The sequence below is a fragment of the Cebus imitator genome, unplaced genomic scaffold (assembly GCF_001604975.1).
Source record: "Cebus imitator isolate Cc_AM_T3 unplaced genomic scaffold, Cebus_imitator-1.0 Scaffold401, whole genome shotgun sequence".
Classification (NCBI taxonomy): domain Eukaryota; kingdom Metazoa; phylum Chordata; class Mammalia; order Primates; family Cebidae; genus Cebus; species Cebus imitator.
This window is the reverse complement of record NW_016107716.1, coordinates 1,993,668-2,005,543: the sequence shown is the minus strand read 5'-3', so window position 1 is coordinate 2,005,543 and position 11,876 is coordinate 1,993,668. Positions and strand designations below refer to the sequence as shown.

General features: G+C 40.0%; 1 non-coding gene across 1 annotated transcript; it reads left to right on the top strand.

Moving 5' to 3' along the window:
• The first annotated feature begins 3,243 nt into the window (after nt 1-3,243).
• On the top strand, nt 3,244-11,876 carry LOC108289359. Its single transcript, XR_005196904.1, has 4 exons — nt 3,244-3,435; nt 6,970-7,052; nt 11,189-11,236; nt 11,836-11,876. It is a non-coding gene; the product is annotated as an uncharacterized LOC108289359 (transcript).

Sequence of the window (11,876 nt, the reverse complement as noted above, 5' to 3'; positions counted from 1 at the left end):
ATTAGCTATGGCTTCCCAAAGCTGGCAGGATTTCCACACCTGACACCTGAACTTTGGGGGCCCCAGTACCAGAGTTAGATTCATCTGTGCTATTTCCTGTGTTAGGTAATGACCTCTATATATTTCCTTACCATAGGAACTTTAAAAAACTGTGCATTCTGTAGCCATGTCTTTTGGCTTCTCTCCCTCAGTCTCATCTCCTACGGTTGACATAAGCAGGAGCAAAACTCTCCAAAGTGTAAACCAGAGGACATGTCCTGCTACATCTGGTGCCGTTTTCTCCCAGCACTGCCTCCCATCCTTTCCAGACACACCAGGATACACTGATAGGGGACTACTATGCCTTAACAGGCACTGGGATTTTAGTTGCCTTGTTTCAAGGAGTGGATCTCAACCAGGAGCCATTCCTTACCCCACCCCCACCCTAGGGACATTTAGCAATGGCTGGAAACATTTTTGGTTGTCATAAATGGGGGCAGGGAGAGACATCCAGTGGGCAGAGGCCAAGATTGCTTCTAAATATCCTACAATACACGGAATAGCCCCCACAATGAATTATGCAGTCCCAAATGCCAATCATTCCAAAAGTGAGAGATCTTGCTTTGGAGTTCCTCAGCTGACAGGACTCTTTGAAGTTTTGCTATAATCCATTTAAAATTTGAAACGTATGCCAGAGACAAATTAAAGAAAATACTTGAGGAATTGTCATTTGTAAATTTCCACCAGATGGTGCTAAATGACAAGTGAAAATCCAACCTACTCTAGCCTCCTTTTCAGAATTCGGTTTCTCTCCCTGGTTAGCCCCCTGGAGTAACAATGCCCATTCTTTTCAAATAAGATTGTTGCTCCTTAGGTACTCAGTGTTCGGTACCACCAGTATTTTTATGCAAGTGAGTTAAACGGAGTAATGACTAAAACTCAGACTTAAAGATGAAAAGAATAGGACCACCTCCCTCAATCAGCTACAGAATTTCCATTCCTTGTAGCAACAAGGGTAGGGGAGAATCAGCTAGCTTTTTTTATTCTTTAGCCAATTTTTAGCTGGGCACTTGGTCATCTGAAAAAGACAATTCCAAGACTCCTTTACCCTTAGGAGGGCTACGTAATTAAGTTCAGGCCATTAGTGAGATGTGATCAGAAGTGCTGTGGGCTGCTTCTGAGTAGTACTCTTAAAAGCAGTGGTTCTCAACTAGGGGTGACTTTGCCCCCCCCCCCCCACCGGAGACATTTGGCAATGTCTGACATTCTTGGCTGTCACAACTGGGAGACGGTACTGGCATCTTGTGGGTAGACACCAGAGGTGCTACTAAAACTACAAAGCACAGGACCACCTCCAAAACACAGAATTATTCAACCCCAAATGTGAATAGTGCCAAAGTGGAGAAACCCTTAGAGGGAAAGGGCATGCCCCTGGCTTTCTCTTTCCCACTGGCTGAAAGGTGCAGTGGTGCACCATCTTGAACCATGTGGGCCAAGGCAAGAAACCAGGGAGGCTGGAGCTATGAGACAAGTGGAGCTGTCATACTCTGGACTCCTTACACCCAGACTGCCACAAGATTGAAATACACTTCTCAACAGTTTGAGCCACTCCTCTTCCACATCTCTGTGACAGCAGCCAAATAATATTCTATCTAATGCCATAGTATACCATATAGATATTGTTTTTTTATTCATAGAACCAGGAATTGCTTTATCTGAACTATAGCCACTCTAGGCCTGCATCCTTCTACCTTTCCCAAGAATGCCCTAAGCTCTTTCTCCCTATCTTACGCCTCTCCATCTTTCTCTCCTTCCTCTCTAGATGCTTCTATCCATAGATATCTCATTTCCTCCCACATCCATTTTCTGAAGTGGAAGAAGAATCTTTTCTAAAATAATCCCTGTCTACATACACAGGCCTTTACCCTGCTATACTGTCTTTATATAACTCACCACAACATACACTTCTATTTCTCTGCTTATTGTCCATGTTCTACACAAAAGATTTAATTTTATGAGGCCAAAAACTGTATTGTTTACTACTGTATATCTGGTAAATAGAATACTACTGTCTAATAGAAATATAATGCATGCCACATATATAATTTTAAATGTTCTTGTAGCCACACTAATAAAATAAAAAGATAAAAATGAAATTTTAATCTGTAATCTCAATAGTCCTTCTCTAAGATGTTATCACTATAAAGAAATTCAGATATTTTACATTCTTTTTCTCATTCTTCTTCAAAATCTAGTGTGCAATTTACCCTTACAGTATATCTGAGTTCAGGCTAGTACAGTTCAGGTTCTCACGGCCACATGTAGTATTTACAACGGACAATGCCAACACAGAATACTTGGCACATAACAGACATCCAGTATATATTTGTTAAAGTTAATACTCTATACCATTTTAATTCTTCTATAGTGTAGGAATAATAGTAATGTCACGTCATTAATATCACCCAATTGACTTAGCCATTTCCTCGTTGGGCATTTAGGTCATTTCCAATTTTCACTTTTAAAAATAATTCCATAATAAACATCTATCTGGTCCCTGTTTAATAATTCCCAGAAAGTAATAAATATGCTCCCTTTTAGGGTTCTTGCCACATTTTGCCTAATTGTCTCAGAAATATGTCGCGTAAGACTTCTAATTGTTTATACTTGGTTATTTTTAATGATTTGTGATGCTAACAGGGCAGGTATTGCTGTGATGGTTATAATTACAAACATATTTAATAAGTACCAATGTTTCGTCTGCTGTAATGCATCATGCACTGTGCATTAGGCTATGCATACCTTATAGATGAGAAACATGAGGCTTCGGGAGGTTAAAAACCTAGCACTGGAATCGCATTCAAACTGAGATCTGGGTGAATCTATTTTCAAAGACTGGGCGTTTTCCCCGGGGACAAATTAAATAAATTGTAACTGTTTTAGTTAAGAAAGAAAATAAAAAGGAAGAAAGAGAAAGCTAAGTAAAGACAAGGGAAGGAAAACGAAGAAAGCTGAGGAAAGGACAGTTAAAGTCTGGAGATCCGGGCCGTGCAGAAGCGACTCTCATCTTCTCATCCCAACACACCCGCCGGGGAAGACAGCACCTTCCGACTCCCGGCGCGGGTGGCCGCCGCGGTCGCAGTGCCCTGCCCGGTGCAGCACCTTCCCCGCCGGCCCCACCATCCCACGCCCGCCGCCCCGGCGCTCCACTCTGTAGAGCCAATTAGCAGGCAGCTTCCGGCCTCCAACACGGCACCGCCCTCGGTGCGAACGTGACGTCCGCGACGCAGTGAAGACTTCCGGCGCGCCGCGTCACGTGTTCCGCACCGGAAGCGCACTTCCAGTCACCCCGGCAACAGCCGCCCCCCTCCGGTCCCCCACTCCCCCTCTGTCTCCAAGAAAAATTTGACCCCTGCTCGGCCACCGCCCAAGATCTGCAAGCTGCGAGCCCACGAGGTGACTTCGGGGATGGCTGGGTTTCCTTTGGGGAGTGAGGGAGGAGTCTAGAGGCCCCAGAGCCTGGCTTCTTCTGTTGTGCAGAGAGCCGAGGTCTTGGACGTCACGTTGCTATCATAATTATCTTAATCCCGTGACTATAGGTGGGGCCAGAGGCCCTTGAGATTCCTAAATCATTGCAGGTTAATTGTGAGATGGGACCAGTACCAGAGGCTCTCACCTCTGCCATGCTTCCGAATCACGGATGCCCGGGCCCTCATCCCAGACCAATTAAATCCGAGTATCTAATAGTAGGGTCCTAGCATTGGTAGTTTTTAAAGTTTCCCAGGTGATTCTGGTGTGCCGAGAACCACTGTGTTAAGATCTGTAGGTGAATTCGGATTTTGCCCATCCAGCCCATTATCTGAATAGAAGATCACCCAGGACTGCCACATACTTGGACGATGTCTAGGATATTGGCCTGTCTACTCAAAACTTGGGGGTTTCTTTCTTTTCTCCTGTACTTTAACATCTGCAGGAGGTTAGAGTTTTTGGTGGGAGTTATTTTGAGACATCTGGCCCCTATGGTTTATGGGCTTTGTGTCTCAGCCCACTTACCAGTAATGAGCTGTAGTTGAACCAGTGGCCAACTAAGTGCATTTTAGCTCTGAAATCTTGATGTTCCCTTAGTACACATCAGTTGGTTCTGAACAATTTTATTTTTTTCAGGAATAATGTTTTTAAACCCATTTCACAGGCTAGGCTATGTATTCAGCTGTTTTTCATCTCAGATCAGAACAACATTACTTGAAAAATCTAGACTAAAGATTAATAACACAACACTTCTGGGATTATTTATGCTCACAGGTCCCATGAATTGTGGGATGAGAGCTACCCTTTAAAAATACTATTTTTGCTAGCGTAATTTATCAGAATAACAGTCTCTTTGGGATTTCAGTGTGAACAGAAACCATATATTTTTAAAGACTGTTGGTTAGTAACTTTGAATAAGCATAACTGAAAGCAGGTTCACAGGTGTATAAATCCCCTCTGTGTGTTCATTGTTGTGCTGGGGAAGTATACAAACTAAAGTTCCAGAGAGGAATGTTCATTGTGAAACTGTTTTACAGATGGCGATGAATCATTTTGGGTTTTTTTAAAGAATAGGGTATGATGAGAATGATGGGGGAAAGTTTTGAACAATTAAGGCTATAGTGTAGGTTGGAGAGTTTGCAAACTAGGTACAGAACTTTTTTTGAACTTCTTCTCTACAAGATGAAATTTAGCCATGGAACAGGTGGACAAGTGAAAAAGAATGTCATTGATCAAAGATCAGATGAATTGAAAAGATCCTTAAAAATATAATATATTTAAATACTTGCTTCCTGAAAAGATTTGGTGCTTTATAGTCAGTTGTTTGAGTTACTAGGTCCTCATTTGGGGAGTAGATGTAGGAGGAGAGAACGTTATTAGGAAACAAGAGACAAGCTCAACAACAATTTCAGCAGCATCTAACAGCATGAAATATTAGCTATTATTTTTATGCTGGAAGGAAAATAGGAATCTTAAAAGGAGTAGATTGTAGAGAATCCATGGCTACAGGTCGTTGAGTAAGTGCCCAACTGAATTAGGCATAGTGAGTGTGTATAAATTCAGAAAAGAGAGACTAACATGGAATTACCATGAATATGTTTATTGAAAAAAGTAAACTTGAAATAAGACACCTGAAATGTACTAGAGATCTTAACTACTTTAAACAGCCATGGTTTTCTCTGATATGCTCTTAATTTGTAGTACCTGCCTATTCAACTTTTATTCCCTTATGGTTACACTAGGTTTTGCTTATGAAGGACATGCTTGCTGTGAAACAAACTTATCTGTTTCTTCTTTTGAACTGTCTTATCATTATGTCATTCTCAGTCATCCCATTGCCTTTTGTGTTCCTGAGTCAGAGGGTAACTTTGTTCCTGGCCTCATACTTCACTTTTGATTCTGATATTAGTCACATGGGGGTTCAGAGAACTTGCAAATAAATCCATTCACAAATTCATCACACTTGCTGACAAATTAAACAATGCTCTTCTGTGGGTGCAATGTCATTTGTATGAAAAAAAAAAAAAAAAAAGAATTGTTAACTACATCCTTTCAGTCTTACTCCTTCCTCATGCTATGCCCTCTTTGTGACAGTACTTATTACAACATCCAGAAGAGGCTAAATTGGGGTTGGGGATTGAAGGAATGAAAAGAAAATAAAACTCAGTTTTTTGGCTCCCTTGCCCATCAGTTTTAACTGTAGCTATTATAGACAGGGAGGTGCAAGCTTTCTGAACACAGTGGCATGTACACTTGAATAGGCCTGTGTCCTGTCCAAGATGGAGCTTGGATGCCTGCAGGTGGAAGAAGGCCATTTGAACTTGAGCCATCTTTGATGTCCAAATCACTAAGCAGGGACCATGCAAAGACACAGGAGGGAGCCCATGAGGGCATCAAGCCAGATGAGCTTGCCAGCCTCAGTAACCAGCCAGGGATAGGGGCAGGGCTGCCCAAGTAGGTGGGGCAAGAAACCCAGTCCTCAACAAAGCCCTATTATATTCTTTGTCTTAGTGAGGAAGTTCTTACTGTTGTATTATTGGAAGACATCTTCTGTGGTAGGGTTGTTATTGCATATACAGAGAGATTCCTTAGAACCACATATGACTCAATGTATCTCACTCAGATTTCTCACCATACCTTCGCTTATTTTGCTTCAGTGTCCAGCAGATCTCCTTGAAACAGTGTACTGAAGGCCTAACTAGATCCTCCATATTACTTGGTTGGCTCAGGGAACCAAATCACTGGAGCTTTGTAGGAAAGGTTTGACTTTCAGGGCTTTAGCCAGAGTAACTTATTTAATTGATTTTTAATGTGTTTCTGTGCAAAGATCAAAGCAAGCGAATTTTCATGTATTTTTAGAATTCTAATAGAAACAGAAGATAGGAAAATCTAGTTCAAGTATCCATTCTAGTTTTTAGGGGAATTGTGTTTTTATTTTACTTTTTTGGTTGCTACGATGTGTCCTATATTCTGTATTTATAAGAACATAAATAGGCAATTAGAAGAATATATTTGATGGTACTCCCTGTCAGCAAAGCCACTGATTTGTGGAATTTTTTGGAACTTGATGGAAATAGTCACATTTTATCCATTGAAAACTACAAAGTTCCTAATCTATTGTTCTTTATGCATATTTATGCATTAAAAATATATCTTTCAGGGTAAACAGATGTACTGAAGTGTAAATCCATTCTTTTAGAGACTCTGTATGGAAAAATATATCATTCAAGATTCAGTTTCTTTCTTGCCTGTAGGCCTTGTTAGTGTTTAGTGAATGACCTCAACCCTGTTTTTTTCCTTCCTCCTTTGGCAGTTGAGGACAGACAATGAATGGTCTCTGTACTCGCCTGGGCTCAGCTGGGTGGTGGCCATTATGCCATTGTGCTCACTGGAGAGGGCTGCCGAGTTTGTAGAGCTGCGGATCCCGGCCTTCCCTGACATTGCCAATCTCTTTTCTTTCAGCCCCACCAGCCCATTAGGAGAAAAGTTACTGTTCAGTCCGTGAAGGCTTGTGCCATGAAAGAGTAGGAGACATTCCCAGGGAGGTGAGGAATGGAAGATCAAATTAAAGACCATTAAAGACCAAAGGGTATCTACATCTGCAGCAACCATCAGCTCTCTTTTCTTGGAGAGGTAGTAGTCTCTGAAGGTCTTGCTATAATGTCTATAATTATTTAAATTTTGGCTTTTCAGAAACCTAGGCATTCTTATTAGCTCCTTAAGTTCTCCATGTATGGAGAAAATAACCAGCTTAAAGTTAATGGGACCCATCTTTAGAAGAGGACCTCTTCTTCCCTTGGGAGCTAACTGATATTAACTAATTGATTGCTTAGCAGGAAAGAATATATATTCCTTCCAGGGAATAGAGATTCAGAACTCTGTCCTGTTTGCTTTCTAAGCCCTGCTGCTTGATACTGTTTTGCAGAATTTTTATTATTGTTTTTAGTTAAATCTTTAAATGTTTATATGGATCTTTAAGAAATGGTCCAATTTCCTTATTTAGTCATGGAAAGTATTTTTTTGTCCCATATATTAGGAACCAGTCAACAAGATTGCTATTGGTCATAGTCAGTTTTCTTGTCTTCACTAGTCTTCCTCCAAGCCTAATCATTTATGAAACATGTGAGAATCATTCATAGTCAGTTTTCTTGCCTCCGCTAGTCTTTCTACAAGCCTAATCATTATGAAACTTGTGTGAAGTTCCTCTGATTCCCAAGTGGAAAGTAAGGAAGAATTAGGATGTTCTGCATATTCAGAGAGAGCATATACGACTTCAAACTGTGTTAACATAAAACGGGGGTGAGTAAAAAAAAAAGCCCACAGCCTGTTTTTTGTACTTCCAGGGAGCTAAGAATTGTTTTTACATTTTTAAAGGGTTGTTTGGTGTTTTTTTTTTTTAATCAAAGAATATGAAGACTATGTGACAAAGACTGTATGTGGCCCATAAGCCTAAAATATTTATCTCATCCTTTACTGAAAAAAATTGCTGGCATGACATAATAATACTAGAAAGACCTAGGTAAAAGCAATTATAAAGCTCTATGCAAGTTGCTACTGCTTTAGGCATGTTTTTCTATGCCTTATTTGACTTTTGAGAGACTAATGTGTAATTCTTCAAGTCAAATATTCAAATTGGTTAATTTGAATATAGGATTTTAGGACTCTTAAAAATGCTTAAAATGAAAAAGGATATTACAAGTAGGTTTTGGAATTTAGGGAGAGAAAATAATAAAGCCAAGGGTGAGATGAGCGCAGCCTACATACAGCCCCAGGACTTTAAACTTGCTCGAAGATGGCAGCAAGTTTGATTATAAATATCCCAGTGGTGAAACTGTGAGGAAAGCATGATCAAAACAAAGCAAAATTGCCTACAGAGTTGCTTGCACTCCATCAGTAACATAAATTCATCCTTTCATAATGGCCTGGGTCTTGAGAGTCTAGCATCTTAGCTGATGATTTAATATATTTAATTAATGTAGATAGTGGGCACTCTGGGCTTATTCTGAACTGCCTCTGGTTTGGAAGCTGAAACTGGTTTTCTTCAGTCATCTCAGCTCATTCTCCTAGCTTCTTTCTTGCCTAGACGCTCAGGACGTACCTGGGTTATCTCTGAGGCCTTCTAACATGGCAGCCCTTCTACCAGATGATTTGTTGGGTCAAAGTCACCTCGCCTCAAATTAGTGTTCCCTCCCTCTTCTTCTTCTTTTTTTTGAGCCTGAGTCTCGCTCTGTCACTCAGGCTGGGGTGTAGTGGCACGATCTCAGCTCACTGCAACCTCTACTTCCCAGGTTTAAGCAATTCTTGTGCCTTAGCCTCCTGAGTAGCTGGGATTACAGATGTGCACCATCATACCCAGCTAATTTTTGTATTTTTACTAGAGATGGGGTTTCACCATGTTGGCCAGGCTGGTCTTGAACTCCCAACCTTGGGTGATCCACCCACCTCGGCCTCCCAAAGTGCTGGGATTATACTTGTGAGCCACTGCGCCTGGCCCCTCCCTCTTAATCACAGCCATTGACGTTTGAGCAGCCTGGAGAACATCATCAATTACCCTTGAACTCCTTAAATGGTACTCTATTTTATCCCACAGGCCTAAATGTCCAGCTTTGCAAAACAGAGCCTCTCTTAGCTATCTGGTGGATTTTCAGAATATTGGTGCTACGACCTTTATTGCCACACTTAATTTTCCCAATTATAACCAAAAACAAGATTTTGTGTACAGTAGTGTTCAATATCAATGGTGTTTATTCCATATTTGAGGCTATCAGACTTACCAATTTGGAATAATTGATATTTACATTGACCTGGTTCTAAATGCCTTATAGTGCATAGAAAGAAGTCAGGATTCAAAACACTTAATTTCCAGAACACGTGCACATGTCTCATACACTTTTCTAATTTAATTTCTTTGCTGCTTGTTAATCTGTAAAACAAATTTGATTAAGATATACACGCAGTTCACTTTAATGACATTATGTTCTGCAGGCTCTCAGAAAACTATTCAGATTTTAGTCATAGAAATATAAAACCTGGTTCTGGTGAATTAGCCACTTAAAGGCTGTACCTTACAGTTTTGCTCTCAAGTACATACTGATTTCTACATAATTTCATTTATGTTTTACTTCTCTGAGTGGTAAGCCACCTAAGTATTAACTTTTATATTTCTTCAGTGGCCTGTGAAGCACATAGCAGTGAGCTAGGTTTTCAGTTACTTGCTCATGTTTTAAACCTTTAAAACATTAAAATTGTAGATTAAAAGTAACATGAACTGAATTTACACTGTATTTGTTAACTTTTTCAATTTATATTTGTTGCATATATGCATAGTATTGAAGACAAGGAGCAAGAACTATGGGCTATGTTTAAGATAAATTTACAGAAGGTCATATCAGCCCTCTTAGAAGTACCCTATTTGAAAGTTTATTATCTTTTAAAAGAATGTGAATGATTCTCTTTTAGCCAAATCTTAAAATATAGAAAAGGTTGATTTAGCATCTCAGTTCTTAATATAACCATAGCAAAACATCTGATAGAGATTATAAAACAAGTAAAGTTTGTTTCTTAGGGGTTGGAGAATTTTTTAATTCTACCCTATAGTTAAGTGGGAAGGAAAAATAGGACTCCTTCAGTATCTGATTTCCAAAGTTTCAAAGCCTAAGTACTAGTTTGCTCAGCATTGCATTGTGTTAGTGGTTTTGTCTCACAGAAGCTTAAATTCTCATGCGTTTTTGGATATTTTTGTTTAACTTTTTAAAAGTGCATTCCAGTGTAGCTCTGAACCCCTGAATAGAAAAAAAAAAAAGTAAAAGTCTATTTTAAATACATTGAAAAAGGTACAGCTGCAGATTAGACTTCACTTTTGGGTATTTCATGCATTGAATCAGCAAATCACAACAGGTGGGTAGTGAGAAAAGAACTAAATTTCAGCAGAGCAATAACATTTGCCAAAGGCAATCTATATGGTGCCTCTGTAGAGATTCCATGGAGTCTGTGAATACACAGGTAGTTAGGCAAGTAGAATGTGATGTCACATGCTGGCTGAGAAATGCATATTGCAATCAAAATGAAAACAAGGCCCTTTTGGGGGGACTGAAAGCCCAGGGCACAACTGAGTATGGAGAGATGTCTTATTCTCCACATCCCAGACCTAAGGCAGGACCCAACAGAGGTTTCTGGTTATTTGGAAAGATGTGTTCCACTCAAGCTTCAGGAAGACCCAGGGTTAATTTAAGTGAGCATTAGCATGAGTTAAAGATTAGTAAATAAAGTAATAACTGTAAATTTTTAGTTCATGTGTTGTATATTATATGTGTATATATGTATATATACACACACACGCACACACACACACACACACACACACATACACATATACATATATACACACTAACAACTAAATATTTATATGGTCATTTTCATAGACTTTACTTCCTGTAGGGAAATAAGTAATTGAACCTTGCAGGATCTTTTGACCCACTTAATCATACTTAAGGAGATCCCTCCTTTTCAGACCACAAAGTCATAGCCCAGGAACCAAGGTCTTATAGATAGGTTGTAGGAAATCAGGCATGGGACTGGGAAGAGCCAGCTCCTCAGGAGCTGTCTTACAAACCACAAAATAACCACAAATATCACACAGCTGTACTGATTAGAGATTTGCACTGTGATTCTTCTTTCCTAGTTTCGGCACCCATTTGGATTTTCACAATCAGAGATGGCAGCGATGAAGGTAAGACTTTTCTTTTTTAGCTCATAAGTAAAAGAGATAAACTTTAGTCTTTAAAGTTTTGGTATTCTCATTCCACGATGGAGAAGACGTAAGAAATACAAAAGTAAAAGCACTATTGGATGCATTCCTAGATGTCTCTTGTCTCAGGTATTTAGGGGTGGCCCAGGCCAGCAAGTTAGTTTGAGGGGCAGAAAGGGAAGAACTAAAGTCTATCATGCTTGTCAATCTACTGTGTCTTAGCAGGCCATTGCCCACTCAGCACTGGTCATTTAATTACAGTGGGTAGAGAGGGCCAAGATGATAAACATCCAGTCTTCTCTCTCCCTGCGTCTCATCTAGAAACAATCACTAGTCTCCATCCCCACATTATAATGCTCCATATCGTTAAACTAATTGGCTTTTGCATTCCTCATGTACATGGAATTAGCAAGTGTGCAAACACTTGGTGTCCATTGTGGGCCTGGACCTGTCTCACACAATTTTGGGCTTAGTAGCCTCCTCATGTAGAGTAGGTATTCAGCAAATACTAAGTAAATACCTGTTGGGTAGCATAGGATAAACACTTTGGTGTCCACCCTCCACCTCCTTTCATTTTGTAGGCATCAACGTTGAAAGCTACCAGGCCTTGGTATTCTCATCC